We start from the raw sequence: 26,539 nt of genomic DNA, 5'->3' as shown, positions 1-26,539 counted from the left end.
GGTTTCCAAGTTGCTTGTGCTTTGTGACTCAAACAATGAATATACTGTGTAGAGTACACAGGAAAGAACAGCTTTCAGAAAGGACAAGGAATTCCATATAACACTATTGTCACTTTTGAATTGTGCATACTTGGGTTCTGGATATCATGTGTACATAGACTATTTCTATACAAGCCCAAAACTCTTCAGGGACTTGTATGGACAAAATTCTGGTGCTTGAGGGACAACAGAACATACTGTCCACACTCTGCCTGTAATGTTCTGACAAAGAAGTCAAGAAGAGGAGCTTTCAGGTGGATAAGGGATGATCCTCTGGTGTTTGTGAAGTGGATGGACACACAAGGTGTCCGTCTGTTCCACAATCTATGCAGCCTTCACTGGGGACCGTAACTTGCTCTTTCAACCCTTCTCTCCTGTTCCTACCGCATGTCACATCAGCCGTTATTGTGCATGACTCACATGCTGGCTAGATGTCTGTCATTTCATGGGTTGCAGGATTAGCTACTTTCGGAATATAGCAGCTCAGGGACCCAAGAAGGCTAACATGAGCTATTCCAGCTTTCGACATTACTGGCAACAAACTACACACACTATGTGTGTGGTAGTCTGGCTGCAGAAGGCTTCCTGAGCAGAGCGGGTAGATGAGCTGGCCAGGATCTCCACCATCTTGGCTAGGTTCACCTCCATCTGCGGCTGGTTGAGGTGATCGTTCCCCGGATGACCTGTTGCACCAGATCCATTAGGTCAGTAAGAGACCGTGTACTGTTTGTGAGTAGTGTCCTCCTTCCACAGAGAGACGTCCACCTCCAGCGGAATTCTCCCCAGAATGTTGTTCATCTTGCTGATGATGCAGCACTGTGTGTGGGATACTTGGATGGCATCAGCATAGCCATGCAAAGACTGAACACTAATACATTGTGTGTCATTATGGGGAAAAAGGTTGTTACACATACAAATCATGTAGCGGGATTTTTCATGACAACCAGTGCGACTGGTGAATATCGTCTCCATGTCCCACAGTGATTTAAATACCTGATTCACGACTACGGTGATGGAGTGTATGGTCGTGGAATTTGGCTACACCTGGTCTGGGTGAATCAAAGGAAAGGAAACCAAGAACCCAATACAGCCAGCACATTTACTTACAGTAAACATACATTAATGTTGTCACTGTCGATGGATGAATAATGAATAGTATATGGTTAAAACTGTCAATAAGGGGTAATTCATATTTCTGATGCATTGCACCTATTCAGGTCTAAGGTTTCAATAAGATCAGGGGCCTTGTGTGGATCGAAAGGTCCAGAATTTCTTGCTTGGCAGCAGTAAACAAATCCTCAATGTATATTCTGCAGGCCAAGTCACACTCGGTGGTATGGGTTTGATTGAAGAGTGAATGGCTGATAGAAAGGAGTGCCTGTGCTTCAGAACTGAATGAATAGATGTCATTGGTAATTTGGACGGCACATCTGCTACTGTAAACAAACTATCTTGAGCTGTGCCTGTAGCCATGCATACATTTTGTACTGCATTTGTGTGTTGCATACAGTATGCTGACTGGCAAGATTCATATTGTAGATATTTGCTTTTAAAAAGAGAAATCTATGCAGGGTGAATGTCTTTGTACATCTGGATATCATAATAACTAACCAATTGATCAAAACCATAAATCATACACTCTCATGGAGTACAGGTTCACTGCTCTGAAGACAAGTGGCACAACAGGGGACAGAAATAGGTGAGGAAAGACAAGCAGAAAGGGAGCAGTGGGAAGCTGTGAGGGGGTAGTGAGGAAAGAAAGGAGTGACAAGGAATTGAATGCGAGGAGGAATTGAATGAGCCAGTATTTGTCAGAAAATGAGCTCACTTGAGGTTTTGATGCCAATGGATGAAAACAAGAGAAGGAATTGTTTCTACTCCTTAGTAGTTCAAGTTAGTTTAAGTATCGTTTCATTTGGAACACCTTCCAAAATATAAGCAAATTTGGTTTTCCTGGGCTATAAATACATCTCTAGTGGTAAACATCTCACCCTACAGGGACAGGCCACTGTTAGGCCAGTGAAAACTTTAAGGGTTCATTTATGGCATTGACTGGTTTATCAATGGCCTAGGAAATATTCTAATATGCATTTTGTGTTAGTGGCAAAACCAGCACAAAACTACAATTAGATTTATGTACTATACATGCCTCAGTTAATTTAACTGGCACCCAGTGGCCAGAGTAAAACCCAACAGTTCCTAAATGGCATACACAGGCATGTAGTTTATATATTTAGTATACAAATATGATTCCTCTGCTTTCACACTTGTGCAGTTAAGACAAAACTGCTGTTGCAAGCGTCAAGCTACAGCCAGTCAGCGTATAAGTAGCCCTCCCACAACTGGTGCGAATGATGGTAACGAGGGTTGTCAGGTACATGCCCACTAGGCAACTGAAGGAAAATTGGAAAAAAGGACGATATCGTCCCCACGGTGAAACTAATACCCAGGCAGTAATAAAACCCTGACACCTATGCCTATATATATTATTAATGATTTATTCCTAATAGGGAAAAGTCTATTTATTATAGGACATTTGGTAGATTTAATTCTATACATGCCCATTTAAAATGTTTAACAAACTATAGCCTATTTAATTCTAAGTATACAACTGGTTACTGGTACAGGTGGCACAGGCCTGAGGACCCAGTTTGTACCTTCTCTACACATACTCAAACCTTCTACTGCGAGATGCTTGTTTTTAAAACCGTTCTACTGTTCTAATTTTCGGTTTTAGCTAACAGCCATAGTAACACAGAACAGTTGCAAAAGCATGCATGGGTGGCATGGCATGCATTTCTCTCTCCCTGCCTTCCACCTTAATTACATTACGTACCCTGAGGAGTAGTAATCTGTAGTTTGGCTGGTTTCTACAGTCCCAGCCCTGTCCTGGATATGTCGATCCCCTAAACAGTGTTCATACAGTGAAATAACAAAACTCTCCCTAACATACTCTGATATACAAGAGAATTGTGTCACTCACTACATCAAGGATCCGGAAACCAGATGGGGGAAAAACCCACACACCCACAGTAACAGGTATCATGCCGGGATGGACAACACCACCAGAAGGAACAAACGCCAGACACTTCAACTTGTAAGCCTCGGCAGATGACACAGGTCTGACATGGATGAAAAAGTATCACGTCGGGGTTACCAACTTGTAAGCACCACGCTAACCCAACGACAGAATTTAGCGGGGGCGAAGGTATCTGCATTGTCCTTCTGGTGTTGTTGAACAAAGTTATTAAGGTTAAATGTTACTGACTGCGATGCAGAGAGACTAAATCAGGCAATAAGTAAACCAAGTCACAAAGAAAGTAGTACCACTATGAATATGTTGTTCTGGAGTTGAACTTTTCTTCTGTGTGCATATACGTCAAGGTTTAAGCGGGGGATTATGAAGGGGGAAAAAATACATACACCACTCTCCCCTACATTCAGATCTCCTTCAAATCTCACTGGATTTTCACCAGTGCCTTATTTTATCCTGTATTTCAGCAAGGCCATCTGTGCTCCTGCACAGAATAGTATAGTGCCTTGCATCAAACGCCCTGCTATTCTATGTAATACTACAGACTTTCACATTCTCTACACATACTCAAAACACCTGCTGTGACATTCAAACAGTTTCATACTGTGGCCCATTTGCATTTTAAGAAGTTTGCATGGTTATATGTGTCACTATTTATTTCAATATATTTTTTTAAACTTATGTAAATATGGTATTCCCATATGGTATTTATGATTTGGCTAATGTCGTTGTTGTGTTTGATCAATATTGTGAAAGGGTTGATTTGACAGATTTATGTCCCACCTTTATGTTCAGAGAATAAACATATGTAACTTATTCCCCCCTTCCCAACATATTGGAGGTTCCACTGAGATATGAAATCCAGCATTAGCCGAGTCGTTTTTCCAATGTCATCAGGAAAGTGTTAGGACGGGTTCATGGTAATGAACTCAGTAATGTGCGAGGAACCAATCACTGTAAAAGTAGGTTATCCATATTGAAACCATAACACTCATTGCATGTGTATCATTGTACCCCTGTTTAATGTGCATTGAAACTGTTTTGAATTCTGAATCCCTCAGTGTGAGAAACTGTTAAGCCCTATAGTGATCCTGTCAGAATTCCCCTGAGAATGAGACCATAAAAGTGCCAAAACTTTGTCCAGCGACAGCAGCTGAACAAATCTCAGCCCTGCTGCCAACCTTTCCAGTAGCCTGGGCAACTTCCGCACAGAAGACAGGACCCAGAGAAATGGAGGGCCTCCTTCGATGGCACACCCGAACTCCGGACCTAACCAACTCCTGACTGGCGACCTCCTTTGGGAGGTAGGTTTAGGAATCAATGACCTGATTCAAGGGCGTATCCCCTCCTATCTGGTCAATGAGTCTGTGACTGACTTCCTACAAAAACTATCCCCAGACATTAAGACTTTCTTCAAGTCTGATTCGCCTACAGCATGGGAGCAGCGGTGCCTCTCTTTGTGGATGTCGACAATATTCAAGTCGCCTTCATTGTCAGCCTCCCTTTTATCCGGCCTGAAAACATTTCAGCTAAAGGCGGTTCTCAATGTCGGAGCCTAATACAGCGCCTGCCTTATCACAGTTACCACTCCTTTAGTCCTATCATAGAGAAATCTGTTCAGTACCTGTGCCCGGTTGCATAAAACACCTGAAGTGTAATTTTCCCTTAAGGTTTCCCTTAAATTTACGAGAGTTGCACAACAAACCCTTAAGTGTTTCTTAAGGCTTTCCTAAAGTGAAATGTCAGAAACCCTCAATAAAAGCCTAAAGTATTGCATTTTCCCTTAAGTAATTCGTTATAATATGTTAAGTGCTGCATAAAACACCTTAAGGACAATTTCCCTCAGTAAAATTTAAGGTTAGCTACAGAATACCTTAAGTCTCGGTAAACAAGTTTTTGTTAGCCATTGGAGGAAGAAAATGACTGTCTACATGACAGACGAGAAGTTCATTCTAGAACATAGATTTGCACGTCAATCTATTTACGAGATCGCAAACAACCTTGAAGGCGAACTCGATCACCCAATATACCGTGTATATTACAACTTTTAATTGCACTGCGGTTTTTTGCCAAAACTTTCAAAGCAGTGCTAGGTCTACAGAGAACAGAGTGATTATACTAGGCAAATTCATTTATTTCATATTTCATAGTTAGCTACTTTTTAAATGACTCTCACTCTGCTACTCCATCGGCTCAGGTGGTCTGAGTCCACTCTCTAAACCGCCTGGTATACCTGCCTGAACCGATGAGTCCAAATGCATTTGACCATTTTTGTGGACTCGGCTGGGGACTGTCCACTTCCTATCAAACAATGTTAGTTTGGCTTCAACAGCGCCGTAGAATTGTACCCGATCATTTGGGCTTCAAATATTACAAAAATTAATTTTAACGTTACTTGATCGAATATGGCTTGCTATAGTTATCGATGGGTAGCTAACTAGCTAGCTATTAGGCTACTTTAGTTCTCACTGGTTTCGCTGGATTCCCTCCGATAGCTAATTGCTCAATTCTTTTTTTGCAGGTACGCATATACTCGTATTTTTAACGACCTCCTGGATTGTCTTCACGGTTATATTTCTAGCATTAATCGAATCTGTTATTTCCTCCCACATCTTCTGTTTTTGGTCGCTGTCACAGTCGGATTGAGTTCGCTTTTTAAAATGGTTTTTATGTTCACGTATTCCTCCAACAGTATACACAACAGTAATCCGTCAAATTTGGTTTCCTTTTTTGTTTTCCATATTTAAATGTAGCTAGATTACTGTAGGTTAGTGGTTAAAACCTTATTTTATTGTATAGCCTACAGTCAATGATCATAACCGATGAGATAACACATCCATGGTTACGGTCAAATTTTGCTACAGTAAAACGTCAACCATTGGAGTAAAATACTTAACTGTTTCCCTTACCTAAGAAAAACGTCTAAGGGTTTATATGCAACACCCTCGGGTAATTCCCTGAGCTAAGGGGAAATCAACCCTTAAGTGTCAGAGTTAAGGGAAACACTTAAGGTGTTTTATGCAACCGGGCACTGACCCCTAACCTCAAATTGGGCAAGAAGGCTAAGGACCTCCACTGATTATGCCAAAGCAAACCATTTGTTAAGGAGAGATGTAAGGTTCTATGTGGGCTGAGTGGAGGCCTGACCTCAGAAAAGTGACAGTAAGGAGGGGTCCCACCAATGATATGTGGCCATCACCAATGGACAATAGCTGGTCAACATCCCGTGTCAGAACTGACTATATCCTATGCCCAACACTACTCAGTCACAAAGCTACCCATAGGACTGGGTGTCTCCTGATCACAGTGCCAGAAAACTTGGTGATCCATGTTGGTGAAATGGACTACTTGCATCAAGGGGCCTACTAGGCGGAGGTAGAAATTGTGGATCTGAGGAAATGAGCTAGAGATCACTGAGGAGCTTGATCTGCAGCTAGCCAAGGAGAAGCAGCAGGCCCTAGAGCTGATGGTTAACTGAACTTCCCCACACCATCATATCCTTGGCTAGTACAGTAACCTTAGCTCCTTTTAGTTACACTGTAAAGCACACCTCTCCCTCCACGTCCAACCAGTGCCCCCAAAATGTCTATCAAGCAAAGGGGGTCAGTCCCCTCAAGGGTAATCTTCCAGCCATGCTAGGAAGACCCATCCATTGCTCGACTACATCTACCCCTACACCCATCTACATGCTCATGCATGCACACACAAGCACGCACCAATGCAAACCAGTGTGCAACAAACACAGGAGAGATGAGTATATGTCCTACAGGTCCACAGTAGCCTGAAGTCAGAAGGCCTGCAGCCAATTGTTGCATGCCCATGCAAGAGGGAATGTAGGATAATCGGCAATCCTTGTGCATTTATTTTTTTCTTTACATTGTTGCATTTCTAAGGCCATAAAATAGGATGTCTCAATGTTCAACATTCCAACACTATCTCCCATTTGCCCCCATCTCCTGATCACTCACTCAACACAACGCTTTGTAGATCAAAGTGGCAGACAACGCTGAGGGGATTAGCTACCTCTTAACATACAGCGAAGGCACCGTACCACATATTTTCCCATTGTAAAACAAACGCAAGGTATTTGTATGTTTTCCCCACTGTTTGGTAATCTCCTATCGTGCGCGGACACCCATCGTGCACAAACAATCTTGAGCATTATTAGAATAACCGCTATCATTACTCAACCGGCCAGAAGTTGGAACTCGACTGATTTTAACAATCAGGTAACGATCGCATTCGTGACCGACACAATGGAAACAAATACATATACAGTAGTTGATGTGTATGGCGAGGGAACAACCCTGTCTGATTTGTGTAGAATTACAATAAAATAAATTATATCTGCCTATGAAAGACTGGCCCAATAAATGGGTGTGCCCACCAGATAATCAATGACAGAGTGGAGGAAATCACCTTTCTTTTTTCTCGGATTCCTGCTAGCAGTGATGTCTTATACACTAATAACCATAAGCATTAGTGAATTTTATATATCTCATTAGGATTGGGTCAGTGACTGATCTGATTTCTTATTGGTCGAGGGAAGGTTCCCTCTAAATATAGTATGTGTAACGTTAATAAATTATCTCCAGTTATTCTGGGTTCAGTATTCAGTGTGCTGGACAAATAGTGACCCCTAACTTCTGACAGGGTATAAGTGTTGCCATTCTCCCTCAGTTGTTGGTTCTTGTTCATCTGTACTTGGGCTACAGACCTACTAGTTCCTCTCCTAGGATCCTGAACTACCTATTTGAAATTTGAGACTAACCTGCATTTATTTCTGTATCTAGAAATGTATGGAAGAACAAATTTAACTCTTCATTCCACAAGGTCATTTGTCTTTTGTCTCGTATCTCGTTTGGGTTCTGTCCTTTTATTTGTAGCTGCACTAGTGCACTTACAGCAGAATCTTTTTGAGTAGCTTGGATGCCCTCCGGTTTAATAACTACACATTACATTTTATAGTCATTTTTATAGTTTATAGTTTAAAAATATATATATAGTTTCACAGTATTATTATTATTACTTTTTTGTACATTGAAAATTGTCTGAGGCATCTTGGCAAAGTTATAAACCTATCCTTCGTATAGCGCTCCTAATTATTCATCCCCACCCTAAACTAGTCACTGTCACAATCCAACATTTTACTGTACATACTTGTATGAGCACATCTTGAATCTGGACACCAATTTACAGATTGAGACAAAAATATAGCATACAAATAAACTTGCATAGAATTTCTAAAATGAAACAGTTCCTTTTTTCCTAAATTGGACAATAAATATGGTACATCGTGACTCAGAGGCCAAAAGTAATGGACTAGTTTGTCCTGCTTCCATCAATTGGATGATTAGCTAGGCCACTGACCTGGGAGACCACTCTGACAGAAAGGAGCCTTCAAACAAACCTGTGGAATTGAATTGTTGCTATCAGAACAGCATAACAGAAATGACAAAGTGTTTGGCTCTGATTAAATAAATGTAATTCAAGCGTACAGGTGGGAGGACAGAAAATGGGGAACACTGTGTTATGTTCCTGTGTTCTGTCTGTTAGTTTATCATTATTCTTGTAATTTATTATTTTTCATATTCATGTCTGGTGTTCTGTTTATATTCATTAGTCTTTGCACTCGTCTTCCCCTGTAATGTCTGAGTCTGAATGTTTAATAGCCCAGTCACTCCCCTGTCTGTGTGCCCCACTATTAGGGTGTTTACGGTAGTTCCGGGGTTCAACCTTCCTTCCAGTCTTGCATTCCTTACTTCCTGCTTTCTCTCCATTTCATGTTTGTACATAGCACTAATATACTAATCTCAACTAACTTAGAAATTCTACAGTACTAATTATACTAACACACTAATATGTTTGTCAAACTAACAAACTAACATTCACTAGTTTTGGGTATTTGTAATTTAAATCACTTAACTAACTTACTAACGCATCTCCAGTTTAAATTCTGTTCTGTAACTCTGCCTCCCTATTCTATCATTGATTACTTACTTAGTTTCAGCGAAGTATTCGCACCTGTCTCTCCGTATCTCTGCATCTCCTGATTCTCTGCAAATTGTCTACTCCCTAGTCCGGAGCCATTTGTATTACATGTGTGTCTTTGTGAATCGAGTCCGCGTTTTCGTTTACCCCTTGTTATTGTCCTATTACCCTTTCATGTGTCTCACCTGATGTTTATTTGTTAGACCAGCCTCACTCCCAGGCCCCGCCTAGTTTGTCTCATTCCCCTGTGTATTTATACCTGTCCTTTTCAATTGCACGCTGCTAGTTCGTCTTGTCCTGTTTTTGTTCCCGAGCCCTTTATTCCTTCCCCTAGTTCTAGCCCCCTTGTTCCCGAGCCCTTGTTTTTTTTGGACCCCTGCCTGCTTTTTGGACTATTCTGATTGGATTTACCTTTTGCCTGTGGTTTGACCTTTTTGCCTGTTTGTTACTACGCTCTGTCTGCCCCTCCATCTGCTAGTAAACCTGTCATTTTCCACACTCCTGTGTCTGCTTCTGGTTCCTCTGTCCTCCCCGCCATGACACTTTGACTTTAAGAGGACACAAGAAATATAATCAACTACAATTTATAGTCACAGATGAAAACAGGACAACACATTTCAAAATCCCTTCAAGCCAGCAGATAAGGGAAAATGCACTCTTACTGAACTGAATATCTGTCTTATAAATCTTCCTTTTTCATCACCAGGCATCAGACAAGATATCATTGCTGGTGATGCACTGCCTGTACTGCAGCCATCTTCTTTTTTGGGCGTTTTGCCTTCGGTCTTGTCTTCAGCATGTGAAACATGTGCAGGTGGGTTCTTTTTTTAGTACACTTTCATCCTGCTGCTGCAGTCATAATGAAGACAAGTATGTCAGTTCTATGTCACTACACTACAGGGTGGCCTGTAGTGTAGTGGTTAAGGTACATGACTGGAACCCGCAAGGTCGGTGGTTCTAATCCCGGTGTAGCCACAATACAATCCGCACAGCCGTTGGGCCCTTGAGCAAGGCCCTTAACCCTGCATTGCTCCAGGGGAGGATTGTCTCCTGCTTAGTCTAATCAAATGTATGTCGCTCTGGATAAGAGCGTCTGCCAAATGCCAATAATGTAATGTATGGTAGTCATACATACCCAATCCATAACATGATCTCCGCCATGTTTCACCGGATCGTGCTTTGGATCATGAGCAGTTCCTTTCTTTCATCACTTTCCACACTCATCTCATGTGTCCATAAGACTTTGGTGCATAACTAAATCTTTAATCCTCTGAAGAGTAGTCAGTGGTCTAGAACCTTACTTTCTACGAAAGTGTTAAAGTATACATGCTAATGTATACATGCTGCTGTCTTGCTTTCCACTGACCATTAGCAAAATTTCCACAAGTCCCGCCCTCCTGAACAACTGTTGCTATGCCTGACAAAAGATGTAATAAACTGGCAGCATCTGCTTCAATGATCTACCACAATACATTACAGGTGGTATAAACAAGTATAAATGAGTATCTTCAAAAATATACAGAAATACAGAAAAATGATATATTGTTTGATCTTCCATTGATGTTGCTGGTAATTTGCCATTATAGAATAGCTGTTGGAATAAAAAACTACTTTTTCAAACCTTGTAATAGTAACATTAGCCCAAAAAGTGCTTGCTAATGTTAGATATGTTTCTACAGCCAGTTTAAGCTAACATTAGTCTAGGTCTTTGCCCCTTTAACACTAACGTTCAACTGTTGTGGGATATTGAAGCTGTACAGCCTACATACATATTCTGGCATTTTTACACTTATTATTTAATTATTTCCTATATAAGTTCTCTTTGCATACACAAGGATGCTCGCAGGCAAACATTTCTGCCTATCTGCAGTTGAACAAATAAACTTTGATGCGAGTTAATCACAGACATGTTACCTGTTGTTATTAATAGGCAGAATATCCTATATCTTACCTTCAAGCGAATGAGTGTTCGTCTAACGTTAAGCTGCATCATCCACAAAGTCTTATCCACAACAGACTTTTCCCATCTCATCTTTGGCTTGTGGAATGGAATAAAAACAACACATCCTCCCCTTCAGACATACCGGATAAAGTGTCTGTGTTACAAGTTCCCCAAAAAACCTTTTAACCACCTACAAACCTTTTTATAATGTCGCTAAAGTGTTTTTCGCCATCAACTAGAATGATGTTGCAGACCGAGTCAGCTAGATGTTGGAGGAAGTCCTACACAGCAACCATTTCTAAGCAGTGATTGGTGGACTGCAGTGTCAAGCACACATCTTTTGTCAACATTGCCAAGTCACTTGGTCATTCTGCTCTTGAGGCTTACAGTACCAGTCGATCCCTCTTGTGGCAAACCCTCTGAGATTATGCTGGTGTAATCTTTTCTTTATGGTGTTCTTTTACACATGGCTGCCTACATCCTGGAGAGTGTCCATGATCTGTTTGACAGCTGAAACAGGGTTTTTCTTCAGAATTCAAAGGGGAACACTTTAGGTTCCATGAATTGTCATGAACAAACTACTACTGAGAAGTTACTACTGTACAGCTCTGTTAATGTATTAGCACATAATTAATTTGTGTTAACTACATTAGTTATTGCCCATTCATGAACCATATTGTAAAGTGTGACCATTGAAAGTATTATTCAGTCACTCACTACATGGTCCAACAGGTCTTTTGCTATTCACAAGCTCACCGGTGCACTCTTAAATATATCAGTTGATTTTGATATACAATATGTTGTAACTGTTTGATTCAGATTTTTAGCCTCAGGATGGCCTGCTTTATTAGCATTGACACTTATTTGTTGACGGACAACAGAATCCAAATGCAAATTCCACTCATAGATGGATTTTTCTCAAATTAAAGATGATAATCTGCACTTTAACCTGATATTAGTTTTCACATCCAGTGTTCTGGAGTACAAAACCAAAACAAATGGTGTCACTAATAACAATACTCATAATCCACATGTGGTTAGACTGCAGATTCCCATTTTATTCAAGGGTGCATTTACACACTGTGGTTTCTCCATGTAGAAATGACAGCACCATTTATACAAAGCGTACAAGCAGTGCAGTATATACTAACCTAACTAACTAAGACCTACATGCACAGGGCCCTCTGTTTGAGACCGATGCCTTACGTGTTTTGTGGGCCAGTAGGGGGAGCCATTCTCCTACGTAAATAAAGGTAAAGTTCTCATTTTATCTTCCAAGATAAATGTTATTTAGCGGGATACAAACAAAGAAGAAAATGCAAGGCTATATTGAGTTATTTACATAGACCACCTTGAGGTAATTGGCAGCTCTGTAATTATGCACAAGAAATACATCATCCTTCTTTCAGATGTCCATCTCACCTGACATTCATAACATAACGCTGAAAGAAGGGAATCGTGCACAGACGAATCATGTTTAAAAAAATGGCTTTGATCTTCTTGTTTTGAAGTATATCCATTCCCCAGACAGCTGGCTTCGCCTCAATCACTCTGAAGATATCCTTCAGGACATAACAGTCAGTGCATTTTAATTTGCGGAAGATGGATGCTGTTAACAGGCTTAGAACCAGCATGCACTTTATTAGTGGTCAGGTTGCACACCTGGGAAACAGCATTATCTTGCTCTTTGCAGCTTACCGCTTCTCCCCAGCTCAGATAATATGGAAAGTCGCTAACCTCAAAGCTTCCTCCAGGGAGCCATTACAGGAAACGCTATGAGCCTTCATTAAGTAGAAAAGTACATTTTAAAGACAGGCCAGTGCAATTTTAATTGGCCGGCAGTGTTGGTGAATAAAGAGGTCAATACTGCAGAATGCCACAGAGCCAGGAGCGTCAGACATGGCGAAAGGGGACGGCTGAAAACCTCTGCAATTTACACACGGCGAGCTTCAGTCGAGGACGAGAAGGGGCCGGCTTTCATACACGGACAGCAAAAGCTGTCGCTGCATCTCAAACACCGTGATGCAGCACTGCTCATAATTTTGCAGGCAACAGTGTCTGACTTATCAGGGGAGGGACAAAATATACAGTACAGTGGAAAACCAGGGTGATTACCCTGGCTGGTTATTGCCACAGCTGACGTGCACTTTGGGCCTTCTGTCACCAGGGGCAGCGCAGTCTCCTCGGCAGTTGATGGAGTGCCAAATAAGAGCCCTTTCTTTGTCTCTCTCCGGGCTTTTCTCCTCTGGAGTCCTGCTATTGTCAGGAGAAAGGGAAGGAAATCCATGAGGGTGATTATTCAGGATAAACCTGCTGGCCTGTTCCCCCGGGAGCTCCCTTTATCCCGGTTTCCGATGGCACCAAAATTACTGGAGGCGCTCTGCGGAGCAGGGGGGCCGCCGCTATGGCACGCCTGGGAAACAGGAGCCCAAGCACTGCCCGTCTGCTCAAAAGAGAGGGGTACAAATTGCTCGCCTTCGCCACATCCCAGGCCTGCCTCACGGACCGCACGCTACCGAAACACGAAGAAAAACAGTGGAATGTTTGCTTTCTTTTTACCACTGTTGTATTCGTACAAATAGAATAATTCTTGATTAATTAAATAAAGGCACTTGGCGGGTGTGTTTGCCCCGACACATTCATTAGTACAAGATAAGTTAAATGCAGATCAAATTTAACCACTGAGGCACTTGTTTACATTTGGTTGCAACCCAGTCCTTAAATACTAATAAGCTAGCTGTTCTGTAAACAGGCTGCTGACAACATAAGTTTAGTCTGACAAAACAAAGCTAATTAAAAAAAAGAATGCTAATGTAAATATTTAAAACCATATTCTGTAATTCCGTTAATTTATAAGGTGAATATTGGTGTTACCCACACAATACAAGTACTCCACTGTTGAGGTGAAGAAGTCAGCCCTGGCTGGAGAAACAGTCCACTGTGCCTGCAACTAGGGATTACAAAAACAGCTAGTGTGCATTTGGAGATTTCTTTTGAGTCACTGTTCCCAGGAGTCAAAGCCTCCCTGATAGCACGGTGCTTAGATTTGTCATTTTCGATTTGTTCATCTGTCACAGATTGAGTCCTGAGTTGCTAGGCTGCTGTCTGCTGGGCTCCCCACTTGTGAATTGAGTGGCAGATAATCCCTGAGCCAACAGACCTGCCTTTTCACTGCAGGTAAACCAAGTGTGGCCTTAACCCTCAGATAGGAATAATTGCACTGCCCAAGTGATCATTTGTTCTTTCTCAAGAGCTGCTGGCTCGGAAAAGTTTAAAGCATCTGCCCAGCCTTCCAAAGGCCTCAGTTCAAGGCTGCCTCTTGCATAAGTCTAATTGAATTTTGGTGTCATCCGCAGAAAGCAGTCTTGTTCATGCATGAATGTCTGCAGAAAATAACCCCTGGACAACTTTAAACAAAGAGTATATTTCCAGAACAAGGAGCATTTACCACAACTTTTAGCATTATAAATAACGATAAAATAAGATTCTCTGCACATTTTAAATCGACTGAACTGGTGAGCTATACCAAAACTGGCCCAATAACATTCCCGTCTAACTTCATATTAAAAGAATGGATCTCCCTGCAAGTTTGCCATGAGAAATGTAGCCTAGGCAAAAGTTACTAAGAGGCATATATTTAGTATTTATAAATTTGTTAAAGAATGGAACAAGGACCTGAGTGGAGTCAGAAGTGATGAAAGATAAAAATAGAACAGAACGTTTAGGCAAAGTAAGAGCAAAGCAATGTTATTAAATATAAAACACAAGGGAAGCACTATGGCCGGGACTGGAGGGATAGAAACAAAAGAGCAGCACTCTTCATACCTGCACAATGTAAATATCAACTTCTCACTGGATCTATTTCTGCTTCTTATGCGAGGAAACCTGAAAATGTGGGTCAACGGTCTAACAAATCTGTACACCTCACCTCTACAGTAAAATAAACAGTGGTGTCCATCTTTAAAAGGACTAAAGACAGACCATTTGCTATTTTACAACTGCACGAGACAGGTGTTGTTTTAATCAAGACTAATAATTCAATTTTTAGATAGAGGACTCCATGCCTCAAAAAGTATTTAAAGTATTTAAAGTATACCTTAGAGGCTCTTCCATTAGCCTAGCTGCCTAAATGTACTCTCCTGTTGAGCACATGTTTATGGTTTTTCTGGCCTGAAATCACATTTACATATACACAGATGCACAACACTGTCCTGATGAAATGGAATCTAATATAAATACAAATGTGAATAACATTTCAGACCATATCCAGAATCAGTATACATTATCCTCTGCATTACTGTTAATTTGTGTGTTTGTTCCACTGAAACTGTAGAAATTCAACATTGCATAGCCATCCAGTCCTTATCATTCAGGTATAAATGGCTAAATGGATTTGGTTCTGCTACAGTGAATGCCACAATAACTGCAGCACGCCCCAGTTCAATTTCAGAGATGTTTGTTGTGTTGTCATTTTCACAAACTCAACCTAAAGCACGGAGGGAAGCTCGTCTTGTGGCATTTAATAAATGTTTTGGTTCGAAAGTAACCGTTAATGGACGTGTAATGAATTCTCAGATTTTAAAATGATAAAAGGGAGGTGTTGTGCAACCGAATGTAAATTTTTTGCTGAGTGGCAGTGAAGATAATATAAATTTGCATAATTTGGATGACCAGGCTGAGATTATTGTACGGATGCAGGGCTGTCTTTCCCGCTGTAGCTGCTGAGAGCCTGTGGATTGCTCATTGACTCACCCAGCAGTCGTGTTTCCTAGCAACGTCTCCTGAACGTACTGTACTTCCACATCTCATGGGTGCCTTTAATAATCTGCACTGCTATTTCCATGTAGGGTTTGTTAAAAGATTTATGATGCAGTTGAAATTGTGCACTTTTAAAAGCTGCTCTTCCGCCATTGGTCATAATGTGGTTTCTGCATGCGTTTGGAATGATATCACCACAAGGTTTTTCCCCCCTCCTAATAATGACTGCAGTGCTAAAATGCGGTGTATTCCTCTCAGACAACAGAGCGGTAAAAGAGCCGTTAATGGTGTGGATAGGATGGGCACTCGTACATTTCCGTGTGGGTTTTAGTCGGATGTTTAACAATTCTGGCCAGTAAAAATGTGATTTAAAAACTCAGTTTGACCTGGATCATTGCATTAGCAGCACCCAGCCTCCCTGGGTGAATTCCCCCCTCTTTCTGTCTGAGAGAGGGAGAATGCACTCATGTCCTTTTTAAAGCTCTTTGTTGGTGGGGTAATTATACCCATATATCAAACCTACATGAATGCTTGACATAACATGAATGTGAGCATAATGCTGCCTGCACAAGCGCTCTTTAAAGTTATGCTGCAATATTCTAAATACTGCAGTTACTAAAAATAGTGCATAAATAATTACAGGGACAATTTAATGGGCATTGTATGGTTAAGGCATGATGTGTACAGTATGTAGTAATCAGTACGCATATCTTGAGAAGCACTGACACCAGCACATGGAGACTGGGGTTTTGGTTATGGGAGCTTCTCTGTGTGCCAATGATAAATCCTGGCATGAATTGTGATGATGCAGGTTGAGTCAATGTGTGCAATTTATAATAGATAAACTGCTACCTCATCATGTGTCTGACAGGCAGTGTGTGTTTCATCTCTGGCAGGAAATCATGATTCCTGGCATCAGTAGTCATGTGTGTGCACGCGTTCACGCGTGTGTGCTTTCCAGTTAATTTTTAACGTCCTTTGTAATCTATAAGCTAGAACTTCATTGGGTCGTATTCCCCCCACAAACAAGCCCTCGTTTTAATTGAGCTGATGGTTAACGGTTTCTGGGTTTTTGAAAATGTTTTGCTGTCAGTGCTCCATCAGAAATACACCGCGTCTGTTATCTGTTCTCGTCAGACTGTGAACGCATTGGTGCGCCACAAAGCAATCCCCCCCCCCCCCCTCATTAACAGGGTCAGCTGCTCCTCCATGTCACGTCATTGTAACATTCCTGTAACAAGCTTTCTTAATTCCAAACACCTGGCCTCTGTAATGCCTCTCCTGAGAGGGGGGGGGAGGGGGGTGTGTAGGGGGGCGGAAACCCAGCAGCTAATCAATTACGTTAATTAGCCAAGCGCTCAGTCGGAGAAGAGCACGCACGTGCACACAGTCAGACTCCAGGACCCACACTGGGGGAACCCCTGCTAGAGTTCAGCACCCCAGCACCAATATGTAATTCTTCTATGACAGATGTCCACCCTGTCATAATACACATTCAGAGATCTGTGGTACTTTTAACAGCTGAAGTAAGGTGCAAGTAATAGCTAGATTACGTGCATGTTAATATGCATTACATTTTGCCAGGATATTCAAGAATTCAAAATATTACCTGGCTATATAAAAAGCTTTTCTACAGTCAGCTGAAAGTGGCTGCATTTCAAAAGTGGTGAGATTACAGTACATCCACAAAGAAACATTAGTCATTTAAAGCATGATTCATTGGTTTTAGCCGGTCCAGAAGAAATTCTCTGATGCAATCTTCTGTGTTCATCACAAAAATGGAAATCTAGGTAAACACTGCTGTATATATTAATAGTTAATAGCTAGCTTGCTAGATTCAGAGAACAGATGTACTGCAGATGTGCAGAAAGTCAAATAGCTTACTAATGCAACAATTATACACAGAATATCCAGTATCCATACCAAGTAATGGTTATGTTTGAGTAATCCAGTGTGAACGTACCGAATGTCACTGTATTAAAGGTTTACTGTGCAATGAGAGCTCCCTCAGTTTCTCCTGATTCCCTCTCGGTTCGTCATGCTCTACTCAATGGGGGAGGCTCTTTGGCCCCTGTTACCGGGGCTTGCCAGTCAGGCATGATGGTATCAGTGATTCTCTCCTCAGGAGGGTGGGGGAGGCAAGCACAGTGAAGGGTAAAGCCAATAAAGGACTCCATTCCCTTTTTCATATCCACATTCACGTACATTAATGCAGCATTATTGGTTTGTTTTCTGCATTTGCATGGGTCCTTCAAATAGAAGGGAACATTCTAGGACCAGCACCATGGAGGGACCTGGTGATGTTTGCGCGGGGAACAAGCCTCAGATTTTATGTCTTGTCTCTTCTCGTGAATCGATGGAAAGCAAATTGCTGTGCTATTATGCTTTTGCATTTCGGCAAAGGACTCACATTTGGGGTTCAGTGGTTGCTAAACATTTCCAGGAACATTCTGGTGTTTTGGTGAACAGTTACAGGAGAAAAAACATTGAAATTCTTCTGAAAGATAGTCTCTTAAAGACCCAAACTCCACTGGTATGTTGTGTTCACGTTCTCCACTCAGTGTAATTAAAGTAGTGATGTCCGGTAGAATCATAAGCATTAAATCATGTCCCTTTGCATCCTTTGAAGTGCTGTATAGAAGAAAAGCAGACTTGTTGCTCATGTCAAATAAAATTATGTTTCCGGCCTCAGTCTGACAAATGATATTTTTCAGACGAGTGAATTCTAAATGTCAGACCCAAACAAATCATTTGTCAGGACAAAATAATGCTTGCCCTATCTGATTGATAACCACTCCTATATTCTCTTGCACAGTATAGAATAGAATAGACCAACAAAAAAACAGCAAGCAGTTTTGTTTATTGGTACATGCTTAGAGACTGTTAACCACTGGTATATACAAAAAAAAACTGCTGGACAAAAGAGAATAAAAAGAAAAATAGAGGCGTGTTCTGTCATGTCTAAAATGCACATTACTTCTTTGTCAGTGGGAGCAGATGTCATTGAATCTCTTATGCATGGTTTCTCTGTGGGTCTGGCCAGTTGGGCAGCAGCCCCAGGCCAGACCCACAGAGCAGGTCAGAGGGTGGACTCTACTTCACCGTGCCAGCCCTGCCAGTCTCTCAGTCCTGTCTCCCAGCAGCTGTCCTGGACAGGCAGTAAGGGGTACGTCTCCTATCCACCCCCCTCACATGAAACACTGTTCAGGTTGCGTAGCACTGAAAACACCTTTTTGGTCTTCCAGATCATTTCAGAGGTAGACATTTCAATTATCATGAGGTATGGACTTGAAACATTTGACAAATGTAAGGAGCTTATTTGCATACTTTATTCAAGATTCAAATTCAAACATTTTTGTAGCAGTCTATAATCTGAACCAAGTATATCGGTATAATTCTAAATTTGACAAAGATGGTTTTGGGCCATTTTCCCCCACCAGTATTTTTCTACAAATTCTTTCATAAAGAAATTAAATTTCAGGACCTAACAATGAGATTTGTGATGCAGTACCCACCCCTAAAGCTTATAACAAGAGTAAAATTGGCCTGAACAGAGTAAAGGTTTGCAAAGTTTTGTGATGATAGGATAACTATGTACTGAAAATTATCCAAAATCAGGTTAAGAAAATCTCCAAGGATAGAAATGGTAAATCATTATACTAATTTCACCATACACATGGTATAATCATTCAAGAGGTGGTATTATCCTGAAAGTTCAATAGTTGATTGCAGCAGTAATCAGAAAAAGGTAAATTGTTTTTAATACTGACACTGGTGATAGGGTTAAATGCCTCAAATGATTTTTGGTCCATTTCTTTTATCTGCACTGCCTTTCAATAGCATGTCCCGTGACAATTCCTGTATTCAGTAAAACTAACATTCATGGAATGCAGAATAAATATACTTTATATATACACAGCATGGCCTGACCTCGTCGGAGAGGACAGTAAAGATGTTTGTGGGTACGAATGTTATGTTATTATGCCATGTCCAGGGATGTGTGCGGTGTTAATTAATGAAAGATTTCTCATTCAAAAATGGATATACACCCTTAGGATGAGCCTCAAATGCACAGCAGGCAGGCTCTGTGGGGCACCATTCTGAGACATCATGTACAACTCATCTATTCCACTAAAGCACATGAACTTTAATGCTTCATACTGGGAATGCACGTGTATAGTTTTGTTACCAAGGAAGACTGCTGTCCAGAACATAATTAACAGAAAATATTTTTTTGTAAGAGATGGAACCTTTTGCTCTTTTTGTTTCATATATGCATACACATTTTTTTCTTGATATGGCTCTTCACTCTAAAATTTTAATACTCAAGCAATTCACAGAGGCCTATTTCAAAAAGCAGTATTACTGGGTAAGCTGGATAACAACTCTCCCAAGAGAAATTCCAAGTCACTTTTAAACAGTGGTCACGTACACGATTAATGGTTACAATTTTCATATCAATAACCTATGTACCAATAATTGGCCAACCGGACATTGAACATAGATCAGCTTCCGTCAAAGAAATTCATATCAAAAAGATAGCCGACACCTCCCCCCACGAAAAAAAATTAAGAAAAGCGAGCATGATTTCTGTTATTTCCAATTTGCACCAATATATGATTTAATTAAATAGTAATTTGAACTGCGTGTAATTTTCAAATCTCACCGACTCTTAGCCTCCCTTTGTCCCATACGCAATTAAATTATGGGATGTGGCCTTTCTATTGAGAGCCTCACATCCATCTAAATAACAGGGAGTGTGGCTGGCAGTGTTGTCAGGTTATATAAAGAGATTTTTTTGTATTTATTGTTCAATTCTCTGGTTGTGGAAAGTAGATGAAATAACTTCTGGGACAAAGAAGCCAAGAGGCAAAATGTTGCCGACAACCACGATAAGCCAGCCACAGTCCGCTTTACTAAGAATATATTTCTGAATAAAACTTTTTATTAAGTGTGATCTCATAATTACTTCCAATTACTAACAGAAGACAAAGAACCCTGCTCCACTTCCAATGTAGCCAACTTTCATAACAAGACTGGGTATGAAGTCTACAGAAGACAAATGTGGAAAAGACCAATTATCAGTTAAGAACCAATCCCCACACCCTGAGACACAGAAATAAAAGAACTCTCCAATCAACCCAGTGGAAATTTGATCTGCTGTAAATAAAAAATGAAATAGAGGGAAAGAAATTCTGTCAAATAGCCTACTAATACAACAATTATCAACTATCAGCCTCCACCAGAGACTGGGTGACTGTTACAATATGGTTAGGGCCCTTTCTGTAACCACACTTAATTACTATACATTATACATATGACACTCTTCTTTTCAATGTTTTTATGTTCAATGACCAGTGTTTATTTGCAGTTACGGACTCAGATCTTCATATGCAAGTAATATATGCAAAGTGCAATATTAAAAATATCAGTTAAGGCTTTGTCTGCCTTTAGGTCAAAAACAAAATGCCATTCTCATGAATAGTCATAAAGAGCTGCTCCATATACACACATTAATTAGTATGCCCGCATGCCTTTTCTTTTTGCTGTAATTTCTATTATCGTCTTTTTTTGCCTCCCAATTTGGAACGTCCAATCGTAATCGTAAGCCGGTTCCTTTGCCGCAACGTCATTCGCTGCTTCAGGAGGGTGCAGAAACGCACACTCTCCTCCAAGGTGATATGCTGTCAGCTGCCATTTTGTTTGCCACCCAGCAGGCCACCTGAGTCACTGTGTAAAAATAAAACTTCACAGGCAGATAGCCCAGCCAGGATGCAGGAGACTGATTGACACTCGTGAGATTAAATGAATGCACCCCTGCCTTCTATAACCCTCCCTCCCTGGGCCATACGACAGGCAATTACGCTCCACCCTGCGGGCCCTGACACAATACTAGACCATGAGGTGCCTCACCACTCTGAAAACAAGCGCTTTAGCGGGATAAGTCTCCCCGACAATCCCCAAGGTTGGATATACATATACGGAGAAGTAGTTTATTGAGTATGCAGTTCTGTATACAAATGTTTATTGAGCATGCAGTTCTGTATACAGATGTTTTAAATGTCTGTGAAGAAGCACATGATATAATACCATTAAAAATCAAAAATCAAATGCATGCTTCCTCCTAATTATTTGTGTGATTATATGTGACTCTATGCTCTATCATAATCAGTCGGAACATGATTTGGGGGAACTCAAAATGCAATGACACACAACACAAGAGATAACTTTGTAAGCATTTTAATGTTAGCATTCTCCTTTTTTGAATAGTTTCTAACACTCAAAATAAGTTTTGGGGTCAATATGACTGATTTTGATGGAGCAGGTCACATACGCTGACCAATGAGGGACTGCTTTGAAATGCTCCCGACACAGCTCTAAAATAAAATAAAAAAACTTGTTTTTTGCAATGTTTTGCAATTGTTTTTTGATAATGGTTCAACATTTCATAAAACGCAATTTTGTTTTGTCTATGTACTATTCCTATTGGTAATAAAACTGCCCTTACTTGCACTCTGAAAGTTCCTATTCTCCTAAGAATAAGAACATAGGGCCATTTTTAAATGGGGCTGTACAATAAAAAATAGAACAAATCAATATATGCACTTACACCCATCAACCATCACCACAGTGACCAATTACACTGCCAATTTATAGATTTAAGGATTATTTTAGATGGATTTTGTGAAGAAATGCATGTGATAGCTGCCCATTAGGCCCATTTTCTACTTTGAGCTTTCCCTAGTATGCCATCTTAACTTTTCATCTCATTTTGCACTTGCCTTGTGGGATCAATTGTATTAAAAGAAAAAGAAAAATAAGCTCATTTGAATTTACTCATGGAAAAGCTTGAACATAGGTAATTATAACACATGAATGGATTGTTAAGGCAGCACAACAGAGATAAAATTAAGTGAAGTGTCTACTACAACTGCAAGATATTTTATTGACTGCTTGTGTTTTTGCTGTTGTTATAAATACTGTATGCGTATATTTTTCAATGAATGAATTCTTATTACCCATTATTATACACATAGTTCTGTGGAAAATATACTCCTCACTAAAAAATTCAGACAAGAAAAGTCAATGATATTCAAACGAAAGGCAAATTATGAATTTGTTGAAAAGAGCCATTTAATATTAGAGCTCTTTCCCAAGGCGTATTGCAGTTTTACCCTCCTAAGGACCATGTGGGATAGCACCAAGGCTTGTGCAAAATGGCTGTGTGGTTTAGGAGGTGGGAAATGGGTTCATTCAGCTGTGTGATGGGAAAGCATGGCAGGTGTTAGCATCTGCGGCACTACTCTGGAGGAAGATGAGTGAGTTGTCAAAGAATACTGCTCACCCGGGTTCTTAGCTGTCCGGTGGGGGGGGGTGTCTGGTGTGCGGGAATGGGGGGGTTGCAGAGTGAGGTTTTTCTTTAGCCCGCCCTGAGGTGCTGGACCGTTGTGACTTGCAGAGCCTTGAGTCGAGCACAGGGGCGACGATTATCACCAAGGGAAAATTCGGCCAGGAGAAAGGTTAACACGTGACAGTGAATGTCACATTGTGATTTTCCTGCGTGTGATTGTCTACGTGTATATTGTTAATAAGCCTTGTAAGCAGCAGTGTATTGAAAAAGCGATCAGTTTGGTGGGTAAAGGTTAAATCCTGACAAAAGATGCTGCTCTGGACTAGAGACTCGATGTTGTGGAAAAGCAGCCCTGCTCATGCAGTAACTGAACTGGGTGTCTGTGGACAATAAACACTGCTGTGGGTCCATTGCTAATTCCCTGCTGAAAAAAATGGCCTGTTGTGTGCTGATGATGTTATTGATTGAGGTAAATGAAACATAATTGCTGGTCTGGAGTGCAGAAATAAAGAGGAACAGATGGCCCACGTGTTTTATATCGAGCTGCATGCAATCGTTCTCCTGCCAGATGATCTGGCTGAAATGTCCCCCAGTGATTTTAACTGCCTGGCTACATTGTTGGACAAGTGGAGAGTCGGCTCCTGTTTTAATGCGATTATTGTTTATTTTTAAGAACCTCTGTAAAGATTACTGTAAGCCAATAAATATATATGTGTGTATCTATGTGGCATCAATAGCTGCATTTAAATTTCATTGTAATTTTAAGTAAAATATAAAACATAAAGTACTGTACATAAGAAATGCATAGTTATTTTTTTATGTAAAAAATTCTGATCTTATTTGCATTCAATTGAATGGTGTAGTAATGAACAAAATCCTATTGTGAAAACATGTAGTTACTCCTTTCATTTTAATCAAATACAATATGTATACCTTCATCCAATTTACTGTTGAATAATTTGTCAGAATTTTCTACTGCTAATTTTAGTGTTTGCAAAAGCTAATTGAAATACATGAATTCAATCACGATTTTATGCTTGATTGAATTCACCTTTGCTATATCTTTTGTTGTCAACGGTGTTTCCACTGTCCTCCTCAGAAATACGTACTGAGGCGAGAGGCCAACTGGGAGATATAAATCCTCCATCCTCTCCTGGGTCTAGCCCATGGGTCTCCTCTTGGGTGGACATGCCTGGAACATCCACAAAGGGAAGCGCCCAGGGGACATCCTTATCACATTCCCCATCCACCTCACCTGACTCCTCTCATTGTAGAGGAGCAGCAGCTCGACCGTGGTCCTCCCAGAGAGCTGCACTCCTCATCCTGTGAAGGAGAGTAAGCCCTGTGACCCTGCAGAGGAACCCCATTTTGGCCGCTTGTATTCCCGATCTGACTCTTTCGGTCACTACCCATAGCTTGTGACCATAGGTGAGGGTAGGGATGGAAATGACCTGGCAAGTCCAGAGCTTTGCCTTCCAGCTCAGCACCTTCTTCACTGCTCTGGTACAGTGCCTGCATGACTGCACCTACATGGCGGCCTGTTGCTCGATCCCTTCTTCCCTCACTCGTGAATAATACCCGATGTGTCCAACCCGGACAATCTCCATACCTCGACTGCACCTTGAGATCCTGTACGTGAATCCCAGTGACAGGAGGGGAGACACGGCACAACCTTGGCAGACTTAATGGCAAGAATTTCTTAAAGATGGGGACCATCACCCCAGCCTGCCACTCCAAAGGCACTGTTCCTGGCCTCCACGCAATATTGAGGATTGGTGTCAGCCATGACACTCCAACAACATCCAGAGCCTTCAACTTTTTTAGGTGCATCTCGTCCACCCCTGGTGCTCTGTCACTGAGGAGCTCTCTGACTATTCCTGAGATGTGTTCTGATCCCCCAGACTGTTCCAGCTCTCTCCTGAATGGAGGGTGTGTCTGTTGGAGTTCCACAAAGTGTTCCTTCCAGCTTCCAACAATAGCCTCATTTGAGGTCCACCATCCTTCCTGAGAACAGCCAGTACAGTGTCCCTCTGTCCCCTCCTGAGGTGCCAAATGGTTTTCCAGAACCACTTTGGGTCCAACCAAAATTCTTCTTCAAGGCCTCTCTGAACTCCTCCTATGCCCCAGCTTTTGCCTCTGCAACTGCAGCAGCTGCCGCCTTTCACCTGCTGGTACCTTTTGGCTGAATCTGGAGTCCTCCTTGCCAGCCAGACCTTTTTCAGCTTGACAGCCTCCCTCACCACTGAACTCACCACCAGATGGTTATCAGTTGATAGCTCAGCTCCTGTCTTCAACGAGTGTCCAAAACATATGGCCGCGGGTCTGATGACATGACAAAATCGACCATTGACTTTTGGCCCAAGGCTTATTCAAACTGCAAATTTAGCCATGCATTTTCTATCCGCCTTTGGTCAAGCTGTCAGCCTGGATTTTTCAGGATCTGTCACAATTTATTCTCTTTACATTAGCTTAGTCAAAATTCATTTTCAATCTTTTGGTGTGCCATTCCATTTACATTTTCAATATCGTTCTTTAGCTCTACATTTGGTATTTTAGTAGTTGATTAGTTACGGCTAATTGCCTACGATGTGTTACCGATGGATAATGCATCTTCTTCTCCTTCCCCTCCAGAGAAGGTAGGTTCCAGGCTACGTTGCAAGGCAATGGGAAAGCAAAGTCCCCTTGAGGCCATTAAACTGAATTAAAATCTGAATATAACATTGTCACAGTCACAAGGTTGGCCAATGTATTCCATTTCACATTTAGACCAAAATAAAATAAGGCACACTTGGCCTTCTTTGATCATTTAAATTCAAGGTTCTATCCCCCACTGTATACCATTCCCCTTTTCAAAAGCAATTAAGATTGTTTCTCTGTAACACTGAAGGTCTGTGACATGTAAAAATAGCTTTCTACATATAAAAAATGAGGACAGAGGTCAATTTTAAACCCGGCAGGAAGACCTGAGTGGATTGTTTTGTTTATTGAAAGCCATTTTACCGGTATGCATGGTGCAGCCACTGCACTGTACTAAGCCATGTTCATAGGAATGACTCTTAAGAGTATCACTTGTTTAAACTGATGAAAATTGTGATTCAGACCTACAGTAAATTGCTGAGGTATTGGAACAGTTGCACAATTTTAATTGTTTTGCATCCAGGACATTTGATGTGAAATTAAAAATGAATATGAGGTTACGGTACAGACTGTCAGCTTTAATTTAGGGGGTATTTGCATCCATAGTGAGTGATGTGTGTAGGAATTGCGACCATTTTTGCCCATAGTTCCCTTATGTGAGCAAAAGTATTAGGAGAGATTAACATTTGTTACTGGTTAATACTGGACTCATCTGACAATAAGACTTTTTTCTTCAGTCATCGACTACAGTGGTCTTCTGTGGTCTGCCATGTCATTTGTAATTTCT

At 41.1% G+C, this 26,539-nt stretch overlaps 1 pseudogene; it reads right to left on the bottom strand.

Moving 5' to 3' along the window:
• Nucleotides 1–567: 567 nt before the first annotated feature.
• Nucleotides 568–24,945, bottom strand: LOC133116944 (uncharacterized; annotated as a pseudogene).
• Nucleotides 24,946–26,539: the final 1,594 nt, after the last annotated feature.

This window comes from Conger conger, chromosome 17 (assembly GCF_963514075.1).
Source record: "Conger conger chromosome 17, fConCon1.1, whole genome shotgun sequence".
NCBI classification, from domain to species: domain Eukaryota; kingdom Metazoa; phylum Chordata; class Actinopteri; order Anguilliformes; family Congridae; genus Conger; species Conger conger.
The sequence above is the reverse complement of the archived record's forward strand: the minus strand, read 5'-3'. Positions and strand labels throughout refer to the sequence as shown.